Source organism: Trichechus manatus, unplaced genomic scaffold (assembly GCF_000243295.1).
Source record: "Trichechus manatus latirostris isolate Lorelei unplaced genomic scaffold, TriManLat1.0 scaffold00132, whole genome shotgun sequence".
Taxonomy (NCBI): Eukaryota; Metazoa; Chordata; class Mammalia; order Sirenia; family Trichechidae; genus Trichechus; species Trichechus manatus.
Genome location: NW_004444068.1, coordinates 1042627 through 1067704, shown reverse-complemented (window position 1 = coordinate 1067704; position 25078 = coordinate 1042627). Strand labels below are relative to the sequence as shown.

General features: G+C 44.8%; 1 protein-coding gene across 1 annotated transcript in view; it reads right to left on the bottom strand.

The window, feature by feature from the left end:
- SLC9A9 (solute carrier family 9 member A9) overlaps positions 1-25078 on the bottom strand; it is a 670517-nt gene that overhangs the window by 43378 nt on the left and 602061 nt on the right. The gene's annotated exons all lie outside the window — the stretch shown is intronic.

The window sequence follows — 25078 nt, the reverse complement described above, 5'->3', positions numbered from 1 at the left end:
CACACATGGGGTCACCATGAGTTGGAGTAGACACACATGGGGTCACCATGAGTTGGAGTAGACACACATGGGGTCACCATGAGTTGGAGTAGACACAACAGCAACTGGAAGCACAGTACTGACTACATAGCACCAGCTCAATGAATACTGGTTAAACAACTATTTAGAACTACCACTCCAGCCCAGGTTGCTAGCATCTTTGGCCCAAGATACTGCCATGGCCTGATCTCCGTGCTTGCCCTCTTCTCCCTCGACACATTCTCCACACTGCAGCCAGAGTCATGGTTCTAAAATATAAGTATTCTGCCAATGGTTTCCTTAGGATAAAATCCAGTTCTGGAACAAGGTGAACTTGCCTTCTGCACTCTTCTGGTCTCTGCTCCTCCCCAGTCTTGTCTTTCCCTGGTCTTGGCCTCTCAGACATGCTTTACCCTTCTGCCTCTCTCTCTCTCCTCCTGGACTGCATGCATGCTATTCCCTTACCCTGGTTAAGTCTATGCATCCTTCAGGTCTCAGCAGAAATCCCACTTCCTCAGGTAGGCCCTCCCCACATCTGTGTCCGAAGTGATATTGACCTGTTTCTCCTTTTCCTTCCTTTTCTAAAACACTCACCATGTCATAGATTAACTGTCTGTGTTTTCTAATAGAGAATTAGCCTAGCTGGTCCTGGCTCCCTAGAAGAGATAATGTGTATATTTTCCCAGCTCTGCATTCACCGACCTTATGTTGGCAGCTTGAAATCAGCTATGGTGGGAGTATTTACACCATGGAAATTGGCAAACATTACAGTTATTACTTTTCTCCCAGAGAACTGGTTGTTAAACGTTTATCAGCATAGCACTCGTTAGTCCCATGAAAACACTGGTCTGTCCCGGCCCCTCCCACAAAGCCTGGTACATAATATGGCTCTATAAATATTTATGGAATTAAATAAACATGTATTGAGCCTTTCAGCATGCACTTTGTGTCTATTATCTCGTCTTGATCACGAACCCTTGAGGTTGGTATTGCTTTCCTTACCTTTCAAATGAGGCAATTTAGGTTCAGCACAGTAAAGTGACTTACCCAAGGTCACAGAGCAAGTAAGCTGAAGACCCCTTGGGCCTGCATACAGTAGCTCTGTTCCATCCTGTTGCCTTTCTGCTTACCTTTTGCTCCTAGCTCTTTGCACTCATGTTGTCTTTGGCTTGACTCTCTGAATGTGGCCCTGAACTTGCCTGTTCCCAAGCTGACCCATCTCTCTAGCCTCCAGTGGGCTCTGCCTCACTTGCTTGGTCCCTAGCCTCACAGTGACAGACAGTTTGGCCCCAACCCTCTGCTTCAATCATGGTCTCCAGCCTGCCCATTAGTAGGCACTGCCTTTGGGGGCCTGGATGTGACCCACTGGACACAGGATGTAGTACAATAGATGAGAGCTGGGAAGTTCCATGCCTATGACTTCACCCCAGTTTTCCTGGAACTTTCCCAGTTTTAGCGCTGAAAGTCCCTTACCCTGGGAATCCCAGCAGTCCGGGCAAACTGTGAATAGCTGGACAAACTACTTGGCAGCATGACCCTAGAGCACAGACAGACTTGAGGCCATTAATGAACGGATAATTCCACAGGGGCTCTGAATTCACAGCATCCACTTAGCCACTCCCTTAGGTCAGCAGTGTGTCTGCCTCCCGTCTTCACGCTGCCAGCTGACTCCAGGTCTGTGTCCCCACTTCATGAGTGGCTGGGACCAAGAGCAAGTCACTTAATTTCTCTAAGCCTCTGTTTACACATCTGTAAAATGGAGATAATGAGGGCCAGCTACATAATTAGTCAGGCTCAGTGCAAAATGAAAATGTGGGACCCCTTTGTCAAAAATCATTAAGAATTTCAAGATGGCAACAGCAAAGCATTAAACCAAGTGTAGGGCCCTTCTGGATGAGTTTCTACGTGACTGCACTAGTTCCACACACGTGAAGTTGTCCCTGGAGGTAATACTACCAATCATTGAGAGCTGTGGGGGTTAAATGGCCCAAAGCATCAATGTCCTAAGTGCAGTACTTGGCCCATGGTAAACGTTCAGTAGATGGTGGTGATTGTTTCTGAGGTCCATCCTGGCTTCCCCTGGCTTGCTTGGCCTTTCCCAGAACAGACACCTGAATTCTTACCTTGGTATTGACGTGAATTGGGTGATCTTTTGTAAGTCCTGTTAGCTTCTCTAGGCTCAGTTTTTTCCCTTCTATAAAACATGGGGATTGCTGGGAATCTCTAAAGAGCTTACCAGCTCTAAATCTGTTTCAGCCAACTCTGTGACATTAATACATATGAGCAAGCTCTTAATGTTCTTTTGAAGGCACTTTCTCCCTCCCTGGGTTTGCTGAGATTCTATTTGGCCTTCAAATTCCACTCATATCAAATAGTTTCTTCCTCCAACCCTGAATATATAAATGAAGGGTTCTTAGATTATTTCTGAAGTGCCTCTAATTCAAAGGGCAACCCATTTTATACCTAAGCAGTCTGAGGTTTGGGGAAGATTGAATGACTCACTTTGGGCCATATAGTGAGATGGGGGAGAGGGTGAGAATCAAACCCCCCTTCTCCATAATACTGTGTTGTTTCTTTCCTGGCTAAGGAAACACCAGAGGGCTCCTTTTTAAAATCTTTATAATTGTACTTCACAATTATTCTTTCCAGAAAATTTCTCATAAAAGTAAAATAATGAGGAAATAGCAATGGAAAAAAAAATTAATTTTCATTTGGGCTCACTACGTGGTTTTTTTTTTTTTTCCCCAGGTATGTCCCCATTTCTCTCAAACTCTGGACATCTAATCCAGGCTTGGTTTCATGATTTCTTCAGTAGTGTTTAGTGGTGCGCATGGTGAATGCAGTTGGCTGCTAACTGAAAGGCTGGAGTTTAGAGTCCACTCAGAGGTACCTTGGAAAGAAGGCCTGGTGACCTACTTCTGAAAAATCAGCCATTGAAAACCCTGTGGAACATAGTTCTACTTCAACATACATGGTGTCACCATGAGTTGGATTTGACTTGATGGCAACTAGTTTTCTTGTGGTTTATTTAGTAAGGACAGGGTTTTCCTCTCTTCCCAGTTGAGCGTTAAGATTTCTAGACCTTTTTTTCTCACATTTCTGTACTCTAGGATGAATAAGCAGATGTTCTTTTAAAGGTGCATCTTTTTAACCTTTTCTTTCCCTTTCCCTCAAGTGGTCTTTTGGGGATATTTAATCAACAAAAGGTGGAAAAGAAGAAAGGTTGCCCTCTCCCAGAACAGGCACAAGGTTTGGAAACAAAAGGTTGGAAAGAGGAAAAGGAATGTTCTCAGCCATTCTCTGGGTCTGGTCCACGTGAACTCCCCCCAGACCTCTGCACAGGGCAGCTGGTCATGTGACTGGTGGTTGGAGATTCCTAGGTTTTTCCCAAGAGTTAGAGAGAGAGAGAGAGAGAAAGAGCCTTCTGTCCCTGGAAACCCGTTGCTTCCTAAAATTGTGCCCAACTCGTCTATGCTGCTCGTTTCACTGATGGAGTCCTGGCTGGGTAACAGATCCAGCTCACTCATTGTGTAATTAATTTTTTTCATTTCAGGTTGTTCTTTTCACATGAACTAGCTCAGGGCCAGACAAAGCATGTATTGCTTTAGTGGGAGTAAAGACTGTGATTTCATAATTTTTAGGCTCTTAGTTAAATGGATTCCTGGTAGTGCAGTGGTTAAGAGCTTGGCTGCTTACCAAAAGGTTGGCAGTTGCAATCTACCAGCCGCTCCTTGGAAACCCTATGGGGCAATTCTACTCTGTCCTGTAGGGTTGCTATGAGTTGGAATGGACTTGACGGCAATGGGTTTGGTTTTGGTTTCTTAGTTGAATCCAAATTTCTTCTGTTGCTGTGCTTCTGAGTGAACAGATACATCAGAGTCAACTGAAAAGGGTTTTCCGGTACCATCTTTCAACATTCATTGAGCTTTAAGGTAACACTCCATTTTCTCCATTTTCAAGCAGCTTAGAGAGGAAGTCCTAAAAGGCTCTACTTCTAAGGAGCTCTGATTTGCCAACCAGTTTGAGTCAGCCTGTTAAGTGAGGCTGGTAAAGAGTTTGCAGTGGGCAGTTTTTTCTTCTAAAGGGCTGTGTAACAATCTCCTTTCTAGTAGAAAGTCACATAAATCTGAGGCTGCTATGAATTTTCAACTGGTATCAGGCCAACATGAGGCTGAGATGCTTGCAGTGAAATGCGGGGACAGTGTGGCCTTTACAAAATAAAACCAGAAAGTCTTACACTTTTTTAAAATCTCAATTTAGAATCCAAGCTTGCATCAATTTCAGAAATGGAAACTTCACCTTCCTGCCTGCTATCCTGACACAGGAGATGTTCTCTAGTGGTGGAACGTTTGGACAATTATTGATAAGGGTGTATACGTAGATGGAGCGTTAACCCTGTGAGTGCAGGCAGGGCAACAATGAGAATTAGGGTATCCAGAAGAATTTATGTCAGGGGGCCCCTCACATGCTCATGAGCCTCTGTAAACACTATTAAGCACACAGTGATCCTAATTTTTATAATCAGAAAAGCAGAAGGAAAATTTAAGTTCTAGAAAAATCTTCTGAACCAAAAATCATTCAGGGCCAAGAATGTCCTCAAGACAAACTAGATTGTTTATCTGGAAGGATGTGGGATGTGCTCAGGCCTCTTGTTTTAGAGATCAGGAAATGGGCGTCCAGAAAGGTTAAGTGGCTTGCCCAAGGTTGTAAAAGGGAAGAACTCTCTGTGTAAACAACTTGATATCTAGTTCAACCAAGACTAAAATGGGCTTCTTGCAACACACGGTCAGTGGAGATGGTGGTCATTTCTTTAAGAGCGAGTCCATTGGGCACTAATTGGCTCTTGGTCAACAGACTCGTCTACAGTGGCCAGCTGCTTCTTAGCTGCCCACATCTCTCTTGTGTAGGAAGGTTTATACTTTAGGAGTAAAAAGAAGAATATCTCGATGAGCAGAAAAGACAGTGAAATACCCCTGATAACCAGAAACCAAGATAAACATGCCCTGATATTCCAGATTTTGATAATATGGGTCTACAGATAAAAAACAAGAGATGTCACATGGTTTGTGAAGTGAAATGGCATATTATTTTGCCATGGGATCAGAAATAACTCTTCATTAATAGATCAATGTGTCTGCTTTCTCTACTGATTATGACCCTCTCTTCTGGTTACTTGGGAAATTAAGTGGAATCAAAACACTTAGATACCATGCTCTTTCATACATTTGTAGAGCACATAACAGTTTAAAGACCTTTCACACTGATCATCTCCTGTGTTTCAAACATCTGCTTTGTGAGGTGTGTGTTCCCATTTTTACTGATGAGAAAATTCAAAGCATAGGAAAGAATCACTTGCTCAAGGACATGAAGTTAGGAAGTGGCAGAAGTGGGGCTTGAATCCAGGACTTCTTATTCTGATTCAAAATTCTCTTTGAATCACATCATAATTCAATTTTTCCAGGTTTTGAGAAATTCTTCTCAATGAAACTCCACTTCTGGCAGAGTAGGTGCTTCAACTATTGGCAACTACACCTTTTACCTTGCAGAACAAAACAGCAGAGTAATAGATGAGGGCCAAGTCAAGATGTGGTAGAAGCAGGTCATATGTCAGGTTTTGTTACATAAAATAAAAGATTGGGAAAAAGTCTCTTCTCTCTGTAAGAGAATTTTTTTTTAGGATGTGCTTCTGACAATGTTGACAATGGTGGGGAGGGTAGCTGACTATGTTCTGAAGGTTCTTTTGTCTCTTTCTATTGCTCTGGCTGACTCTGGTCCCCTGTCTACTGAATACCAGGCCTAAACATCATGAGACTAAAGTGTGAGGACTGTCATCACAGTATTTTAGTTTACCTTAGGTCTTTCTAATTTCAGCCTTAGAAAATATTTTGAAAATACATCACATTTCCCTACTCAACTGGGGGAAAAAAATGGAATGAGTTCGTCTTTTTGAGGGATGAGACACATTCTACTTATCCACTAGAAGGTGAAAAAAGGCATTACATTCTGATCTCCGGAGGAACAAAGCCTGAATGCTGCCAGTTTTGTCCATTACATCTTTTTTTAAGTTACACGGAATCAAACCATTGCAGGAAAACACTCAATTTCCCTCTCACAATGTCAGAGGATATGGTGTAACCTACTTGTGTCATTTACTGAACAAGAACTGGTATGTGTGGCAAGGCTCAATCCAATAGAAAGTCAAAAGGAGCAGGAATCAACTTAAGAGGAAAAAACAGAAGTGGTTTCCAAACAGTTGACCCTGAATTCCAATGTCACAAAAGCACCTCCACAAATGGTCTGGTCTTGCTGTTTCTGAAGCATGGGCATTTGTCTAGAAAGAGGCTGTTCTCAAATCTTTGCTCAAACTTCCATTCTGCCTATCTCTGAATCTGTCCCAAAGGAGAGAAGCAGGTGAGCTGCCTGATGCCACCCCAGGGCAGTAAATAGCCTTTCTAAATTAGACACTGTCTCCCCAGGCCAGAAGATGAAATGGGACCCACTGAGATCACCTGTTCCATCATCCTGACTTTCTGTCCAAAAAAACCCAAACCAAACCCACTGCCATCAAGTTGATCCTGACTCATAGCGACCCTATAGGACAGAGTACAACTGCCCCATGGGGTTTCAAAGGCTGTAAATCTTTATGGAAGCAGAATGCCACATCTTTCTCCCGCAGAGCAGCTGGCGCATTCGAACCATTGACCTTTTGGTTAGCAGCCACGTGCTTTCACCACTGTGCCACGAGCTACCCCTATTCCACATAGCTGGCAGAGAAGTAATGTTCTGTACCTTCCTTCAGGCAACTCATTTCCTTGGGTAGCAACCTCAGCTTCCTGGAAGGTATGATTCTCTAAGTTGAGCTCCTTCAGAAGGGAACCTTTCCCCATCACTGATCCCTTGCCCTCCTTGAGTAGCCATGTGGCCAGTAGAGCTTTAGAATCAGCAAGACACTGAACTGCTGATTTTCCATTGACAAGTTACATAACCACTGCCTCATCTTCCTTCAGTGCAGCTGGCCACTCACTATTTTCTAATAACATCATACATTTGGGGACTGAAGCCATCCCAGGTTTCTGCCCCCCTCACCTCTGACCATGGCTCAGAACAAGACGGCAGACTGGGCACCATGGCAACCCCTGCCTTGCAACTGACTTGAGTGTTCTTTGATCTTCTACCTCAGAGAATAGGCTCTTCTTTAGATATACTCCACCTCTCTTTTCAAATGCCCTCCTTCGGTGGGGGCCGGGGGAGGCACTCGTCTGGACAAGAGAGCTAACTAACTCTCTTATAGACTTTGATGAAGCCAAACCATTACACAAGAAACAAAACAAAGGCTGAGGAGGTTAAACAAAAAACCAACTAGAACAAACTGATCATCTACTGTGGATCAAGTACCATGCTGAGGACTTCCACAGAGACTGTCACAGTTAATACTCATGATGGTCCTTCAAGGTAGCTTGGACTGTTGCTGTTTTTGTGGTTGAGGAAACAGAGCCTCAGGGAGGTTATGTAACTTGTCAATGGAAAATCAGCAGTTCGGTGTCTTGCTGATTCTAAAGCTCTACTGGCCACATGGCTACTCAAGGAGGGCAAGGGATCAGTGATGGGGAAAGGTTCCTTTCTGAAGGCTAATCCCTGTCCCTGTCCCTGTCTCTTTTTTCGGTCTCCTTGTAACCATAGGAAAAGGAGCTCTGGTGGCGCAGTGGTTAAAGCATGCGACTGCTGACCAAAAGGTCAGTGGTTCAAACCCACCAGTCACTCCACGGGACAAAGCTGTGGCAGTCTGCTTCCAGAAAGCTTTACAACCTTGGAAACCCTATGGGGCAGTTCTACTTTGTCCTATAGGGTGGCTATGAGTCAGAATCAACTTGATGACAGTGGCCTTTGGTTTGGTAGCTAGAGGAGAAAGGAGCCCCTGTGGTGCAATGGTTAAGTGCTTGGCTGCTAACTGAAAGGTATGCGGTTCAAACTCACCCAGTGGCTCCACGGGAGAAAGACCTGGTAATTTGCTTCCATAAAGATCACACACACACACACACAAAAAATAACAAAACCCCAAACCCATTGCTGTTGAGTCCATTTCAACTTGTAGTGACCCTATAGGACGGAGTGAAACTACCCCCTATGGTTTCCAAGGATTGGCTGATGGATTCAAACTGCCAACCTTTTGGTTAGCAGATGAGCTCTTAACCACCATACCACCAGGACTCCCCATAAAGATTACAGCCTAGAAAACTCCATGGGCAGTTCTACTCTGTCACATGGGGTCACTATGAGCTGGAAATCGACTTACGGCACCCAACAACAACAGCAGCCATAGCAACATAGCTCAACAGGCAATCCACAAAGCACACCAGGACCCAGCTAGTTTGGGGACTGGCAGAATAATCTAAGCTACAGCCTGCTCCGTGACTGGCAGCCACATGATAGGAAACACTGCTCTGAGTCTTCTTGATCGTAAAATTTCTTTCCAGAACTCCAATCATTCTATTTTCTCCCTGAATCCTCCCAAAATGTTGCAAGTGTTATTTCCAATCTACTGATGGAGAAACTTGTGTCCTGAGCATGACGGAGGACTGAAAGTCACAAACACTGAGTCACAGACAGTCATCTTTTGACCTCTCAGCTTTTGGGAAACACTTGGGTTTCTCTTTGTCCTCCCTTCTGGGCAGAGCCAAAGCAGCATCTCTCTCTTCTCTAGTCTGTTCTGCAGAATGGCTCTGGCTGGGATGCTGGCTTTTGAAGTGGTCCCGCCATTTATGGGGCGTGCTGCAGCACAGTGAGGCAGACAGCGGCACATTCTTGCGGAGCAGAAGCCATCCTCACTGAGTGACATGCCAGAGCCATTCACTGAACTCACCATGTCACCCAGGCCTGCCTCTTTGTGGGACTGAGGAGGTGAGTGTGCATGGTGGGGTGGAGAGGGAGTTCAGTGACCCTCCTCTGAGCTCGCATTGTACCTTGAGCCTTCCTCCATCATAGTACTTACTTCCCTGCACTGTGATTTTTTTTAAAGCATCTGTCTACCACATTGGACTGTGAGCTCCTTGAGAACAGGGTCTGCATCTTCTCATCTTCATCCCCAGCTGTCAGCGTAGTTTGCTAGCACATAGTAACAGTTTAGCAAATGTGTTGAACGAACGGAAGGAGAAACACTGCTGTCTCATGTACGTTGGTCCCTTGCCGCTGAGATACTTCGCTATTCCATCAGACGTCAGGGTCCTGGACTTCTCCCTGCTCACACTGCTCCTCCTGCGTGGTGCCGACCCATTTCTCCTTGACTTGCTTTCCCCACGTAGGGGCTGTCCCCACGGATTAGCAGTAAAGGACTCGACATACAGGGTCACACAAATGAACATTCTGAGTAGGCTTGGGGATGGGGAGAGGATGGTTTGAATTATAGTTTTCCAGGTCTTGTAGGGAGACTGGGAGAGTGACACAGAACAGCTATTTCCACTTAAAATTGATTAGCAAGTATCACTACGAACGAACTCAGAATTTAAAACAAAACTCCATGGAAATGAATCATTCGACACTGGTCGACAGCCTGTGGATACAGGGAAAGAAGTTTCTCCAGCCAAAGACCACAAAGACTTTCTTTAGTCAGCTTCTCCCCACTGGCCAGCCCTCCCCGAGGCTACAGTTCCCTACATCACAGAGGTGAGACGAATTCTTTCCTGCTGGTTGCTTGTCACGATCTTTAACTGCCCCTGAGCAAATGGTCCATCCATGTCTGCAAAGCTGGCGGTCGGTAAACCATTGCCTGAGACAGAGGCAGCCGGGAGAGCCCAGCTCTGCTCTGGGGATAGAGCCATATTCTTGGAGATTAACCCAGGATAGCTCTCAGAACTGGTCCATCACTGCACTCAGCAGTGAGGAGTGAGAGGCTCGTGGGCAGTGCTGTTTCCATTTGCCCTTCAGCCCCTGGGGAGTTAAACATAAGATACTGTTTGGTTTTCAAAGTGTTCTCATTAGAGAGTTAAGAGTGTTATCTGCAGAAACAAATAAACCCCAAGGTATGATACACAAGGAAATTTCAGAGAGTCCTGGGGTTATTAATGGCCATACAATTGGGCAGTCTTAGTCGAAGGTCTGATAGGGGAGGTAAATCAAATAAAGAAAACCAATTTTTGAGAATAAATTAAATTTAAAATGCGTCAGCTGTAGGGCCCAGTGAAGGAGAGTTATAGTACATCTTTTGGTCATCTGACTAATGGAAGTCACATTTTCTTCCCATTATACTGGGCACATATTACCAAGCCCTGATCTCCCTAAAATGAGATCTTTGTGAAGATTTAGTCGGCTCATCCTGACAGGGCTGATGGGTGGTGAGAGCCTCCAACGGCAAACGCTCCATCTGGGCAGATTCTGGTCTGCTCAGTGCTGTAAAGCATTCTCCATGTTCCAAGAGCTGATGTACTGCTACGTGGCAGGACAAAACAAAACTCAGCGGTCCGCTTCTCTTTCCTCTGCTGTTTAGCACACACAGCAAGTACTTGGCTTGTCCTTGCAAGATGTCCCAGTCAACTCCAACAAGAACTGAAACATGCTGTTTAGTCACTTTCCCACTGAATTTTCTATTCTTTTTTTTTTTTTTCTCTTGCTTAGCTTTGTTTAAAACCACATGTCAGGATGGTGGTTCAGGAGCCGTAAGATAATAAAAGCCCAGGGCCTGCTTGTCCTCTGGCCAAGGAGACTTAATGACACTTATGTATGGTCTGTACCAATTTTAGGTTTTCACATTATCTTCTTTAATTGGAAGAATTCCCACTTGGGCAGAGATAAAATAATTAACCCCATTAATGCTTTCCTGGGATAATGCTGAAATGAGTATTAATTGGGTAATGGAGTGAACACGATCCCATGGCCCTGTGCTGTAGAAGGTACTGGAGAAAATGAAGTCTGTGATCTCAATGGAGAGAAAGGTCTCCAAATGGCGGCCACCAGGGATCCTTGACTGGAGAGAAGAAGCCAGAGAGGGAAGGTGATGCCACATAATTTCCCTTTCCTGAAGATACACACCTACAGGGTTCTATGATATGCATCTGAGTTTCTGAGCAGACAAGTTGGATTACATTTGGCTGAGGCAACCAGGATGGAGGGACACTGGTGACAGGGTTGTTGGGGGTTTGAAGCTAAGAGATGAGGGAGGAATCCTGTGTTGTTGCAACTGCACAGGTGTAAACATTCCCACACATTTAGCCATTGAAAACCACCCATCACTCTTAAGACCTTGAATTTGGCCATACGGGCACAGGGGTTGCCAGCTTTATTTCATTTTATGAATCCATCCACCCAACATTTATGATGTATAACTCCTATGTGCCAAGCACTTGGCTAGCCTGTGGGGAGAGCACAGAGTCCCTGCCCTCTGACATGCTTCTATCTTTATGAGAGACAGGAAGTCAACAGTAGCTTTAGTACCTTGTACTCAGAGCTCTGAGAGGGGTTGGATGGGAAGTTCTGGGAGGACATAGGACTGGCAGCTATTACCAAACTCCGTGGCAAGACAAGCTATAGTTAGCGCTTCCCAGAAGAGCTGGTGGACAACACTGTGTCCAGCAGACAATATTCCCGGCAGTGAATTACCTGAGGGATGTGCCTTGAAGACAGCACTGACACAGAATTCACAATGATACTAAGAAAATACAGTAAAATCTGCGAAAGCTGGAACCTGTGTAAGGCAGAAACCTGTCAGAGAAGGAAAACGTGAATATTTTCCACTAAACTGAGTGATAGAAAAGTGGTACGACAGCATCCTGTCAAAGGCAGAAAACTTGTGAGACCCTGAACAAAAAGGCATTCCCATCCAGTTCCAGCTCTCACAGTTTTCACTGTACCTTGCAGCACATGTTCCAACTTTGCTGACACCACATGAGGTATGTAAATATGAAAAATGCACTCTGGACATTTGATAAAACTCTGATCCTTTGACCTGGGCCAAAAATAGGATAGGGGAAATATTAGCCCTGTGGGAAATCAAGCAGGATATACACACTGGACTCAGCAGGTGAGGTGTGGAGAAGGACGATATTGATAACATTAAGAGAAAATTCTTACTGAGCACTTATTTTACAAGCGTTACCATGTTTAATTCTCCCAACAACCCTCCAAGGAAGGTTCCATCATTACTTCCATTTCATAGATGAGTAAACTGAAGCTCATGGAAGTCAAGTCACTTGCCTATGATCCACTGATATGAAGTGGTGGAAGCAAGACTCAATCTTAGTGCTGATCCTAGGGTACTTGTGACGATTAAATAAGTTAATACTTGTAAAGTGCTGGGAACATGGCCTGAGGCATAGTCACCACTCCAAAATAATTAATAATTAACCATTATTACTAACACAGAGCTCTCTCACAGACCTCTTCCAAAAGAAAAATAAATGATCTCCCCTCAAATAACCGACCTCGTGTAAACCCCTCAGTGATTAAAGGCACTAATGATCTGCCTCTAAAGGAGAAAAGAAATGAGGCAGGACTTGCCAGCTCCCTCTGTCCTGCCAAACAGCAGGCTCGCTGCGGAATGAGAACATGGCGAGCATTGCTAGGGCAACTCTCCAGAGAGGCTGGTGCCTGCCCGCAGAGCCACTGCTCATGTAAAACTCACGGTGACAGGAGCCCACAGCTGAGGAGAGCTCCCGCCTCACCTGGCCCTTCGCTGTCCTCTCAGACTGAATGTCTCAGTGTCACCGAGATTAAAAGACTTTCCTCTGTCAAAATCCTCTTGATACCCACACCAGCAAGAGGGTGTGAGGTCTATAGGGAGGCGGGTGACAGATGAGATTCAGTGAACCATATTTTCCAGCAGTTTTTTTTTTCAAGATGTAGACCCTCTGGCCACTGGGGTAAGCAGACACCTATTTTTAAAGAAATCAGAGCCTACAAATTTTCATTACTTATTTCTAGAGGTTTGAAATGCTCTGTGTTCCATTTTCTTCCTTCTCTCCCCATCCCAATCTCTTTCTAGGGCTTTGCTACCCAATGAGATTTCTAGAAGATTGTTACAACCACCAGCAGTGGGGCTGGATGTTGATATACAGTCTTCTTTACATTTTTACTATTTCTCAGAAAGTCTACTTTCCAAAACTGCACTAGGATTATTTCACCATTGACTAATAAATGCCCCCAAATGCATTTTACCCTTTTTTCAACAAATCAAGGCCAGGATATTTCGAAGGGAAGATGAGAAAACAAAACAAACTAAAACTGTATTAGTAAGAAGTTGTCATTACTGTAATCCTTAAAATAAGAAAGATAAGCGGGCATTTTTGTGTGATTTCTTGGAGAAAGTCAAAAGTTACAGTCAACCCTGTGAAGTAAATATGAGAGAAATGTTATTAGGTGTATTTTTCTCATGAGGAAGCAAACATGGAGTGAAAAAGTGATTTGCTTGTTCAGAACGCATTATGTAGTCAAGCAGAACTTGTAGCCATAGACAGACCTCACAATTAGCAAGGGAATGCAAGACCTCACAATTAGCAAGGGAATGCAAGACCTCACAATTAGCAAGGGAATGCAAGAGCTAATTGTTCAGAAAACATGTGGCCCGAATAAAACAAAACAACCTGTCAGCCACAAATGGCTGCCCTTTAGATTGGGCACCAGCTTTCTGGTTTGCCAGAGTCCCTATCACATTTCCCTGATACGAGCAGGAGTCTCAGCTGTCATTCCTGGTCTTTACTCAGCCTATATGCCCAGTCTGTTACCTTCCTGAGTACAAGACCCCCTGTCCACACAGATGTAGATGTTTCTGGGATCCTTGAGACTAGTTGCATGGGACAGAGAGTCAGAGCAAAGAAAGTTAGAGATGAGAGATGCTGGCGTGAATCGAAGACTTCTTGGGAGAGATGGTTGTGCTAGGCCTTATAAGAGGGGGCCTGGCAAGGTGGAGAGGAACGGAAGTGGAAATGTGACAGAGAAGACATAGATTGTGACCATGTTAAATAAAGGAGTTGGTAGAGTAGGGCTGGGTTTGGGTTGTGTTCTGATTTCGCCTGTCACTAGCTCTGGGTCTCTGGAAAAGTCTCTTATTTTGACTTTGATTTCTTACAATAAATAACTGTCAAACAAACAAACAAAAATACCTACTATGTAAAGATAACGGAAACCAAAACATGAAAACCAAACCCATTGCCGTAGAGTTGATTCCAACGCATAGCGACCTTATAGGACAGAGTAGAACTGCTCCACAGAATTTCCAAGAAGCGGCTGGTGGATTGGAACTGCCGACTTTTGGTTAGCAGCTGAGCTCTTAACCACTGTGCCACCAGGACTCCAAAGATAATGGAAGTTGCCAGAAATTTGGCCTCTTGAAGTAGCACCTAATAAAATGGGAGCTCACTCATTTTGGACCTGATCAATGACTAGTCATACTGGAAGCCACATCCCTATCCCTGGATTGACAGAGAAAGCCCCTCAATGTCAGTTTGAAAACGAAAGTGAAAGGGAGGCTGTGGTCCTCAAGGTGGGCCCTGGGTGGCCAGGGCTAAGGTTCTTTTCTTGGGTATCATGAAAACTTCCTTTTTGACCTTGGCAAAACCACCTTGGCTGTTGCCTCCTGTTTCCCACGTGCAAACAGTAGCTAATAATACCTACCCATGGGATGTGGGGCGGATTAATTAGTTAATGTTTGTCAAGTGCCTTGAAGATCGGAGCTCTGACTACTGCAAAAGCTTTTTACTGCTGTTACCCGAGAAGTCAATTCCCTTAGAAAAAGAGGCTGCCTCACTGGGCAATGGCTGCTCTCCATCTGATGGGATAAGATCTTTCCCACATTTTCATCTGTCAGAAGAAAGAGCTTTGTTTAATGAGCAGGGAATGTTTTCCTGGAAACAGCCTTTGTGAATTAGCCAAAGGGCTGCAACTCCCAGTGTATTATCTTCGTTTGTCTTTCCCCGGCTGATATTTGCAGTCTGTTGCAAGCCACAAATTCCTGAAGGATAGATGTACTGAGGGGAACGCTAAGGGAGGAAGGTGACAAGTCACTAAGGGTTTCTGCTGAAATTGAAATTTTAAGCCCTCGCAAAAAACATCTGTATGATCTTCAGGGCAAAATGGCAGCCGAGAGAGTGGAGGCCTGAAGGGACTATGGGTAAATGCCTTCACGTTACGTGTTTCCGTTTTCCTGACTCTGAAGCAGGCATGGTAGTCCTCCGCTGTCCCTTTGCTTCCCTGGCATGTTGTATGGGCTGGAGTGGTCACCTGTGTCCACTGTTTCAAGATCTTTGCCACAGCATGCCCTCTAAACATGAGTTATTTGTCCACTGGAGAGTCATTTAGTTCTCTGCCATCTGGATGGTCTCTTTGAAGTGGCTGGGATGACAGTTCTTACCACTGTCCAAGTTATTTTGTTTGCTTGTTCATAATCTGTCTCTCACCACTGTACCGTGAGCTCCCTGAGCACAGGCCCCTCATCTGTCTTATTCACTATGGGATCCTCAGTGCCTGGAACTGGCATGGTACACAGCAGTTGCTCAACAAATGTTGGTTGAATGAATCACTGCCTGTCCTGTGTACGCTACCACTCCACTGACAACACATTCCTATTTAGAAGATAGGGAGTTTCCATTTCTGAAGGTTATTGCATACTAATAACAGACCCACTGACGAATCAGAAGGGAGCCCTCTCACCTTTGCTTGGAAGCTCGGTTTTCTTATTACCTCCATTGAGGAGCAAGGCAGTATGTTTTTAATCGTAGCTGATTTGTCAGAGTGGTAACAGATATGGATAGGAATGGTGGGGCAGTGTGTAGGGTTTACAGAGGCCTTCCCTTTGGGCTGGGAGTCTTGGTGGAGCAGTAGCTAAGAGCTCGGCTGCTAACCAAAATGTCGGCAGTTCGAATCCACCAGATGCTCCTTGAAAACCCTATGGAGGCAGTTCTACTCTGTCCTGTAGGGTCGCTATGAGTCGGAATCGACTCGATGGCAACGGATTTGGTTTGGTTGGTCCCCTTGTGCTGAGGAGGCCTCTGACCCCTCTGATCACTGCAGGTCTGTCTGGTCTTTAAAGACAGCCACCTGAAGTCCTTTCTCTTCCAGGGGGCATTCCTCCCAGGGTTAGCTTTGCTTGTCATGTTCATGACTATGAACATCACCAGCTATTCACCCGCTGCCCTTCATTCTGGAATTTCATGTTCTTACTTTGCATGGTCTGTATTCTCTCTTTCCAGTGAGACTAAGAGATCTACTGTGGATAGTGTGCCAACTATGTTTTAGGACATTCCCTCTCATGAAGGCCCCAAGAGTCCACTGAGATGGTACATCCATCACTGAGATGGTATATCCATTGCACTAAAGTATATTCCTTCTTGTAGCTAAAGAACATTTAAAAATTTAATTCAAATATATATAGAACATCAATGGTTCTTGGTTCTGTTTTTTAACTCCTTAAGGAAGACTCTACTCACTCTGAAGCAGTGGTCCTTTGTATATACATACGTGTTGTTGTTAGGTGCTATCAAGTTGGTTCCTACTCATAGCGACCCCATATACAACAGAACAAAACGCTGCTCGATCCTGTGCCATCTTCACAATCTTTGCTATGTTTGAGCCCATTGTTGAAGCTACTGTGTCAATCCATCTCATTGAGGGTCTTCCTCTTTTTTGTTGACCCTCTTCTTTACCAAACATGATGTCCTTCTCCAGAGACTGGTCCCTCCTAATAGCATGACCAAAGTACATGAGACAAAGTCTTGCCATCCTCACTTCTAAGGAGCATTCTGGCTGTACTTCTTCCAAGACAGATTTGTTTGTTCTTCTAGCAGTCCATGGTGTATTGAATATTCTTCACCAACACCATAATTAAAAGGCATCAATCTTTCCTCAGTCTTCCTTATTCATTGTTCAGCTTTCACGTGCCTATGAGGGGATGAAAATACCATGGCTCGGGTCAGGTGCACCTTAGTCCTCAAAGTGATATCTTTGCTTTTTAACAATGTAAAGAGGTCTTTTGCTGCAGATTTGCCCAACACAATATGTCGTTTGGTTTCTTGACTGCTGCTTCCATGGGCATTGATTGTGAATCCAAGTAAAATGAAATCCTTGACAACTTCAATATTTTCTTCATGTATCATGTTGCTTATTAGTCAAGTTGTGAGGATTTTTGTTTTATTTTTGTTAAGGTGTAATCCATACTGAGGGCTGTAAGTCTTTCATCTTCATCATAAGTGCATCAAGTCCTCTTCTCTTTCAGCAAGCAAGGTTATGTCATCTGCATATGGCAGGTTGTTAATGAGTCTTCCTCCAATCCTGATGTTGCATTCTTCTACATATAGTCCAGCTTCTCAGACTTTTTGCTCAGCATACAGATTGAATAAGTATGGTGAAATGATACAACCCAGATGAATACCTTTTCTGATTTTAAACCATGCAGTATATATATATGTATATATATAATTGTGGTGAAAATATACTTAACAAAAAATATGCCATCTTAACCATTTCTATATGTACAATTCAGTATGAAACAGTGGTTCTTAACCTTGTGTAGGTGATAGATCCTTTGAGAGTCTAACGACAGTCATGGAGTCTCTCCCCAGACAGGTGAACATCCACACAGCAGTCAGATGATGCCTTGAGGACACTGGGTCCCAAGTTGGTAACCGCACCCCCAGCCTTGACATCTCCCTCATATCAACTTGTCAAAAGGGGAAGCCACTTGTCTCTTCCTGTTCCCAACTTCTCCAAACAGAGGGGAACGTGGCAGAGCTCTGACATCTGACTTAGGGGAAGACAGTGGAGGAGCCCTGACGTTTGGGCTCATCTTATCTGACTCTTCTCCTTTTTAGACAGTTCACCAGGGCAGGAGGAGGTGGGATCTGTGCCTCCTTTATCTGTGTACTAATTCTTCCTCAATGGATCTAGGTCTTTGTTTTCTGTATATTCAAATCAGAATTTCCAAGGGCTATTTTAGGGTGTTAACTAGTACAAAGTAGGATGCCCACCGATTAAAAAAGAAAAAAAAGCTTATCAAACCAGGGTGTCTGGCATGGTCTTTACATGTTTGTAATCATAAAAGATGGTTATGTCTGGTTTATTTCTAGCGTACAGCGCCATTTATAATACATAGACACCCTGAGGTACTGATATTTTTAGAATGGATTCTTGAAGCTGGCTTCTGTTAGTCTTCAGTTTGTCAGCCTAAGAAAATGTTTACCTAATCTTCCAATTATTTAGTTGTTCCTATGTACTTGGTCCCAGCTCCAACAACACAGTCTGTCAGGCCAACCGGGGCTCCAATTGCAGCCAGTTGCCTTGCTCTTACTAGCTGTGTGACCTGGGACAAGTTCCTTGACTTCTGGAAACAAAACAAAACAGTTGTCATTAAATTGACTTTGACTCACGGCAACCTCACATGTGTCAGAGGAGAACTGTGCTCCATAGGGTTTTCAGTGATTGATTTTTTTGGAAGTAGATAACCAGGCCTTTCTTCAGAAGCACCTCTGGGTGGACTCGAACCACCAACCTTTTGGTTGGCAGCAAAGCCTATTAACCATTTGCAGCACTCAGGGGCTCCCTGAAAATAATGGCTGCCTGTTAGAGCTGAGTGAGAAACGGAAAATATAAAGGACTTCCGAGGGTGCCGTGTGCAGCCAGGAAGCTCAGTAGACGGCAGCTGCGCTCCCAGCATTAACACTCATGGCAATCTCTTAAATAGCTTCCTTTCTCTTCCGCTTTTTCCACCTCGTACACTATTGTCAGCTTCATATTCTTAAAATAATGTCACCTCTCTGATCAAAAACCTTCAATGGAAAATATATGTAAATGTCCCAAATCCTTTACTCCGGTTGGTGAGATTATGGACGACTGCTATTTTCTTCCTCGTGTGTTTCTGCCTCTTCTCACTGACAAGAAGCACAATAAAAAATAAAAACAAGCCTCCAACGTGTTTTCTTTTTCCACAGTACTGAGACCATTTGGGCTCCCTCTCCAGGGTGGACAGACAGCTCTGGTTGAATTCTGCCTTCCCTGGCCATTCTGGCCTTCCACTTAACCTCCCTAAACGCTAAATTCTCCACATGTGTAAAACAAGGTTTGTGCAAGGACTGAATGGAAAAACGCACGTAAAACACCCAGCACACTGCTTAATCAGCAGGAGCTTCGAATCCCAGAAAAAGTGCCCAAAATACTGGCCTTGTTAAGTGTTGGTTACTAGATCTGGGATCCGTTGTCAACTACTTGTTTCTCATTTCCTTATCCTCTATAAGTCCAAACCTTGCCCTTGGCTTTCGTTCAGGCAGAACTGAAAACTCTCTGACTGGGTTTTGCTCTGGCAGGGTCACTCTCTGACTGGGTTTTACTCTGGCAGGGTCCGCCTGACTGGCCTTTGGGTGTTTTCCTCTGTCTCTGACTGCAGCCTCCCAAGGCCATGACCTTGCCTTACCCACGACATATGCAAGTCAGGGCATAAAGGCTTCCTTAATGTTGCTCAGGATGAGGATGCTGTGGACTAGAGCAACTGAGCAGAGCACCAGAGATGCTCCTGGAAGGCCGTGGCAGCCAGTTCCACAGGACATGTCCCCTTGAACTCTGTGGGGCTTTCAAAGCTTTGGAAGCGCATTGGCTTATACCAGTCAGTATTAGCATCAGCAGCTGTGGGCTATCTGTTGGTACTTTATCAGTAGCTGTTTAAAGCGAATCCTGCAGACCTGTTCTCTACTTCTAGGATCAGCTCATGGCAAGCAGAAAATGTGTCAGGCATCACTTATGCATGTTCTGGAATGTACAGACATGCCCTCAACAAATACTTAGGCATCATAATGCACCTGGTTTAATGTATTCCTTCAGGAAGGATGTATTTGTTTTCTTGTGGTTGAGGCTCTGGTATCACTTGGTATTGGTTTTCTATTCATGTATGCAACTGCTCTGTGAGTACTTTATGCACTCAGTTGTACGTGAATTTGTATAAGAAAGGCAATAAAAAGTTGCTAGCAATAATGGAAGAAAAATATCTACAAATTTCAGCTGTGAAGTAAAAGGAGGTTTTGACTATCTTTGGGCCCAATTATTGGAGAAATGAAAAATTTGAAGAGGATGAAGGAAGAATGAGAAGAAATTCCTCCCACATCCATTTCATCTCCCTTTGGCCGTATGTTTGGGTTTCATTTCACTGAAGGCTTCTAGGCCTGGCAGGCATATCTGAAGCTACCAGGTGTTAGCACCTGAACAGGGACACATTTCTGAAAAGTCAGCTGCCTTTCTCTAGGCGGAAGTAAGAATGATCCTCTCTGGACAGCACTGGAGAAAATTACTCAACCAAGTTGTGGTACAAAACCTTAACTGGGTACTTGGGCCTGTCAAATGATCCTACTGTGTTTGCTTAGAAGACTTGCTTTCCTAAAATGGTGCATCCTACCTTTCTCTCCTCTAACCTCCTGCTCTACCCTCATTCTCAGCTGATGACCTCGGCATGTAACTATTGAAAACAAAGAGGAGCCATCAGATCAATAGATGGGAATCCCTTATCTTCCCACCGCCCTGTCTCTCTGCACTCTCTCCCTTCTCCTCCTCGTCTGCCTCCTCTTTCTTCCACTTGTTTGTCCCTCCTGTTCAAAGGCCAGTCCCCACCATGGAATCTGAATTCCCCTTTTAGGGACTTCCCTTTTGATTCACTTCTTTATCATTGCTGTCTCCCCCCAGCACAGTATTTAACTGATACAAATATGATTTAGTATCTCCCACACTTAACTCCCACATTTTGCTCCATTTTTCTTTCTGTCTTTTTTCTTCCTTCCTTCCTCTTTTTCTTTCTCTCTCTCTCTCCCTCTCTCTTTCTTTTCCTTTAGAGCTCAACCACTCAAAAGAGTTCATTTATGCTCATTGTCTCCAATTACTTTTTTTTTTTTCACTCCTCAGTCTATCCCCATCTGGCTTTTGCTCCAGCCACTACACAGTATCTGCTCTTGTCAAGGTCAACAATGATCTCGGTGTTGCCAAAAGCAAAGGACTCCTCTCTGCATCCCTCAGCAGCCCTGGCACAGTGGACACTTCTCCACACACTCTCCTCCCTGAGCTTTCAGGACGCTACACCCTCCTGGGTTTCCCCTACCCATCGGCCTTTCTTTCTCATTCTTCTCTGCAGGCTCCTACTCGGGTGGATTACCCGATAAGCAAGGTACACATGGGCTTAATTATGTTTATTTATTAGCCTGTAGTGCACAATTTCACCTGTTTTTCACCACATCATGTGGTAAAAGGCATGTGAAATTGTGCACTACAGATTAGTAAGTAAGCACAAGTAAGCCTGTGCCTACCTTGCTTATTGGGTAATCCACCCCTGTCCCTGCTTTTCTGTTGTTAGCTGCCTTGGAGCAGATCCTGACTCATGGAGACCCCATGTATGCAGAGTAGAACTGTGCTCCATAGAGTTCTCAAGGCTGTGACCTTTGGAAGCAGACTGCCAGTCCTGTCTTCTGCGGCACCTCGGGGTGGGTTTGAACCACCAACCTTTTAGCTAGTAGTCAAGTGCTTAACTGTTTGTGCCACCCAAGGACTCCTCCTACCCCACTCACCAAAAAGAAAACCCGATTCCAAATCATAGCGACCTTACAGACCCTTTACCTATGTCTAAATAGTGGTGTTTCTCTCTTCCCCCAAGCACCTTCTCTCTAGGTAATGTCATCCAGGGTTTTAATTGTATCTATAGGTTAACAAATTCTTCTTCTTTTTTTAAACTCTAGAGACTTATACTGGAAACACCGGTGGCATGGTGGTTAAGAGCTATGGCTGCTAACCAAAAGATTGGCAGTTCGAATCCACCAGGCACTCCTTGGAAACCCTATGGGACAGTTCTACTCTGTCCTATAGGGTTGCTATGAGTCAGAATCGACTTGACGGCAATGTGTTTGTTTGATTTTTTGGTTTAGAGACTTATATATCCAACTGGCTACTCAACATTTGCATTGGCCAATCTAGAACTTAACAGGTCTAAAATCAAACTTATGAGTCTTCCCTGCCCCCACCCCCATCCTTCCCTATCTCTGTAAATGGCACCACCTTCCACGTGGTTGCTTAAGTCAGAAGCCTGGTAGTCAATCTAAAATTCTCCTTTTCCCTCATCCCATCCCTCACACCCAGTGCATTGAAAGTCCTGGGATTCTGCCTCCAGACTAGATCTCAAAGCACCCTGATTCCCTATATCCTCTGCCACCACCCTGGCCTAGGCCACTATTGTCTCTTGTGGCAACAGCCTCCTAACTGGTCTCCCAGATGCCACGCTCATTCCCTTACACATCTCCACACAGCAGGTAGAGTGATCTGTAAAAAAAGAAATTAGATCACATTATTCCCCTGATTGAAACCCTCAGATGGATGCCTAGTTCATGAAGGATAAAATCCACACTCCTTACTGTGGCCTCCAAGGCCCTGCATGATCTGACGTCTGCCTGCCTCACTGGCTTCCACCTGGGCCTCCCTCCCTCTCACTTGCTCTCTCCCTCACCACACGTCAGCCACACTGGCCTCCTGTATCTGAAACACACTAAGCTCTTTGCCTCCAGGGCCTTGGCACATGCATCTTCTTCTACCTGGAACAGTCTTCTCTCAGCTCCTCATGTAGCTGGCTCCTTGTATTTTCAGTCTCAGTCTCAGAAAGCCCTGCTGTGACTACCTTGTCTAAAGTCGCTTCTCCCCTCTACAATTTATTCTCTGTCGTGGCAAACAATGATCACCCTGTAATTTATTTCACTTGTTTAATTTGCTTCTTCTCTCATCCTGGATTGCCAGACTATAAGCTACCTGGTAACAGGGACCACATCTTTTATCCTCAGCATCTAGTACAGTGCCTGGCACATAGTAGGCGCTAAAAAAGTATTTGATCAACCAATGAAGTGTGTGCTTAGTAGGCACGAAATAAATATTTGGTGAATCAATGAAACATTGTAGCTTTGTGCACTTAAAATCGATGGTCACATGTGTCTCTCTGTTGGGTGCCCAGTTTTTCTTGTCTTGTGCTCATGGTTCATATAAATGGGTAATAGAAGTCACTTATATATCTTGTGATGAAATAAAGCAATTTTTTTCCCCCGCAGTAATGATCTCCTTGACTTTGTCAGTAGACAGAGTACACATATTCAGAAAACAGTCTTCTTAGGATAATTCTAGTTGAAAAAGCTCAGAAATGGTCCTTGCAAGTATTCTGAGAGTATACTGGGGAACTGGAAACTTATTCCTCTAGAATTTCAACTAGAACTCACTTGTAGAAGCTCTTACAGACAGGAAAGAATGAGGGAGGAAGTCTAAATGCTCCAAAAATGGCAAATGATAAATCCAAGAGAGAGCTAAACTTCCTTACTTAAAAAACCACTACCGGGGTCCGGCAAAATGTAGCTCTAGGCAGAAGCACCACGCCGTCCCTCCACAGCAAAGATCCAAAAAACTAAGCCGAACAGAGAATACAACAATCCTGAAACCCTAAAACATCAAATGAAGAGATAAAGAACTCAGCCAAGCACCAAATGGAGTGAGAAAACTGACAGAGAACGGAGACCGAGGAGAGATTCATGCAGAGGTCCCCTACCAGCTAATGCAGTGTGGATCCGCCATCTTGGACTCCTATCGGAGACCAGCAAACAGGAGCGTCCAGCGGGAGACAAAACAACCGGTAATTGGCAATATACGCTTTCCCACACCCACCCTTCTTCACCCCGACTCGGCCTTCTCTGCTTCCCGCGGCCACAGTCTCTTGACTGGGAAACAGCGGCTGCTTGGATTCCACACATCCGAACGGGCTGGCTCTCCGAGTGCCGTTTGTTGGCTGCCAGTGTTGCTTTTTTCGGCTTCTTTTGATTTCTTCCTTACCTCTCACCACCTCCCCCTCCTTTCACTCAAATACCTGGCTCCGTGTGCCATCTTGGCTTCTTCCTGAGGGGCTGCAGATCTCCGGTAATTTGTGATATACGCTTTCCCACTCCCTACCCTTCTTCACCCACACTCGGCCCCCTCTGCTTCCTGTGGACACTGTCTCTTTTCCGAGAAACACCAGCCCGCACTAGCTGGCTCTCCGAGTGCCATTTGTGGGCTGCTATTGTTGCTTTTTTTTCTGCTTCTTTGGATTTCTTGCTTCCCTCTTGCCACCTCCCCCTCCTTTCACTCAAATACATGGCTCCGTGCGCCATCTTTGCTTCCTCCTGAGGGGCTGTGGAGCTCCGTTCGAGTGTGGAGCTGCTGCCCAGTCTGGGCTGCCGTGCTGGTGGGATCCCGGGGCTTTTGTTCGCTTGTTTGTTTTGAATTGTTTGTTTGTTTTCTTCTCCTTTTCTTGAGTTGGGAGCCCTTTCTGGCCAGGAGGTGCAGCGCGGGAAGGAGACTTCCCACTCGGCTTGCACAGACATGCAGAGGGATCCCTGAGAGCACTTTTTTTGTTGGTTTTTTTTTTCTGTTTTTTGGGGGGGGCCTTTCTTTTTTTTTTTAATTGTTTTGTTTTCTTTTCCCTCTTTTTCCCTTTTTGTCTTTTTTCATTGCTAAGTTTCTCGTCTCTCTATATCTTCCTTCTCTTTCTGTTCCATGAATACCTGGTGTTGTAGACCTCTACGCCTTCTAGCCAGGCTGTATTGCAACACCTGAGAGCAACCTCCCCAGACCTCATAGATGCACTGGTGGGATCCCTGGGAAATTTGCGGGTCTTTAACCTTTCCGATTTTTATTTATTCATTCTTTTCTTTTCTTCCTCTTCCCCTTTCTATTTTTCTCCATTTCATAGTCTCTCATCTCTCCACTCCAACGGCAAGCTCCCCTAGCATTCTTTTTTGTTTGTTTGTATGTTTTTAGCTCCTGTTCCTCTCTCCTCTCTCCCATATCCATCTGAGCTCCACACATAACAATCTCGCCACTGCATCCTGCTTACCTGCACCGTGCGCTTGACATCACACCACCAAGCAGCACAGGCACAGCCTACTGGAACCTGCCCTGCACTGATTACCAACCCACTCTGATGGCTGTAGTAAGTGCCACAAACAACCAGTCCCAGTAACTCCTCTTCAGCTAGACCTGCCCTGCTGTACCATATCTGAGTGACTGACCCGGCCAATTGGAGAAGGAGATGAAAAGTATTGTGCCCACAGAC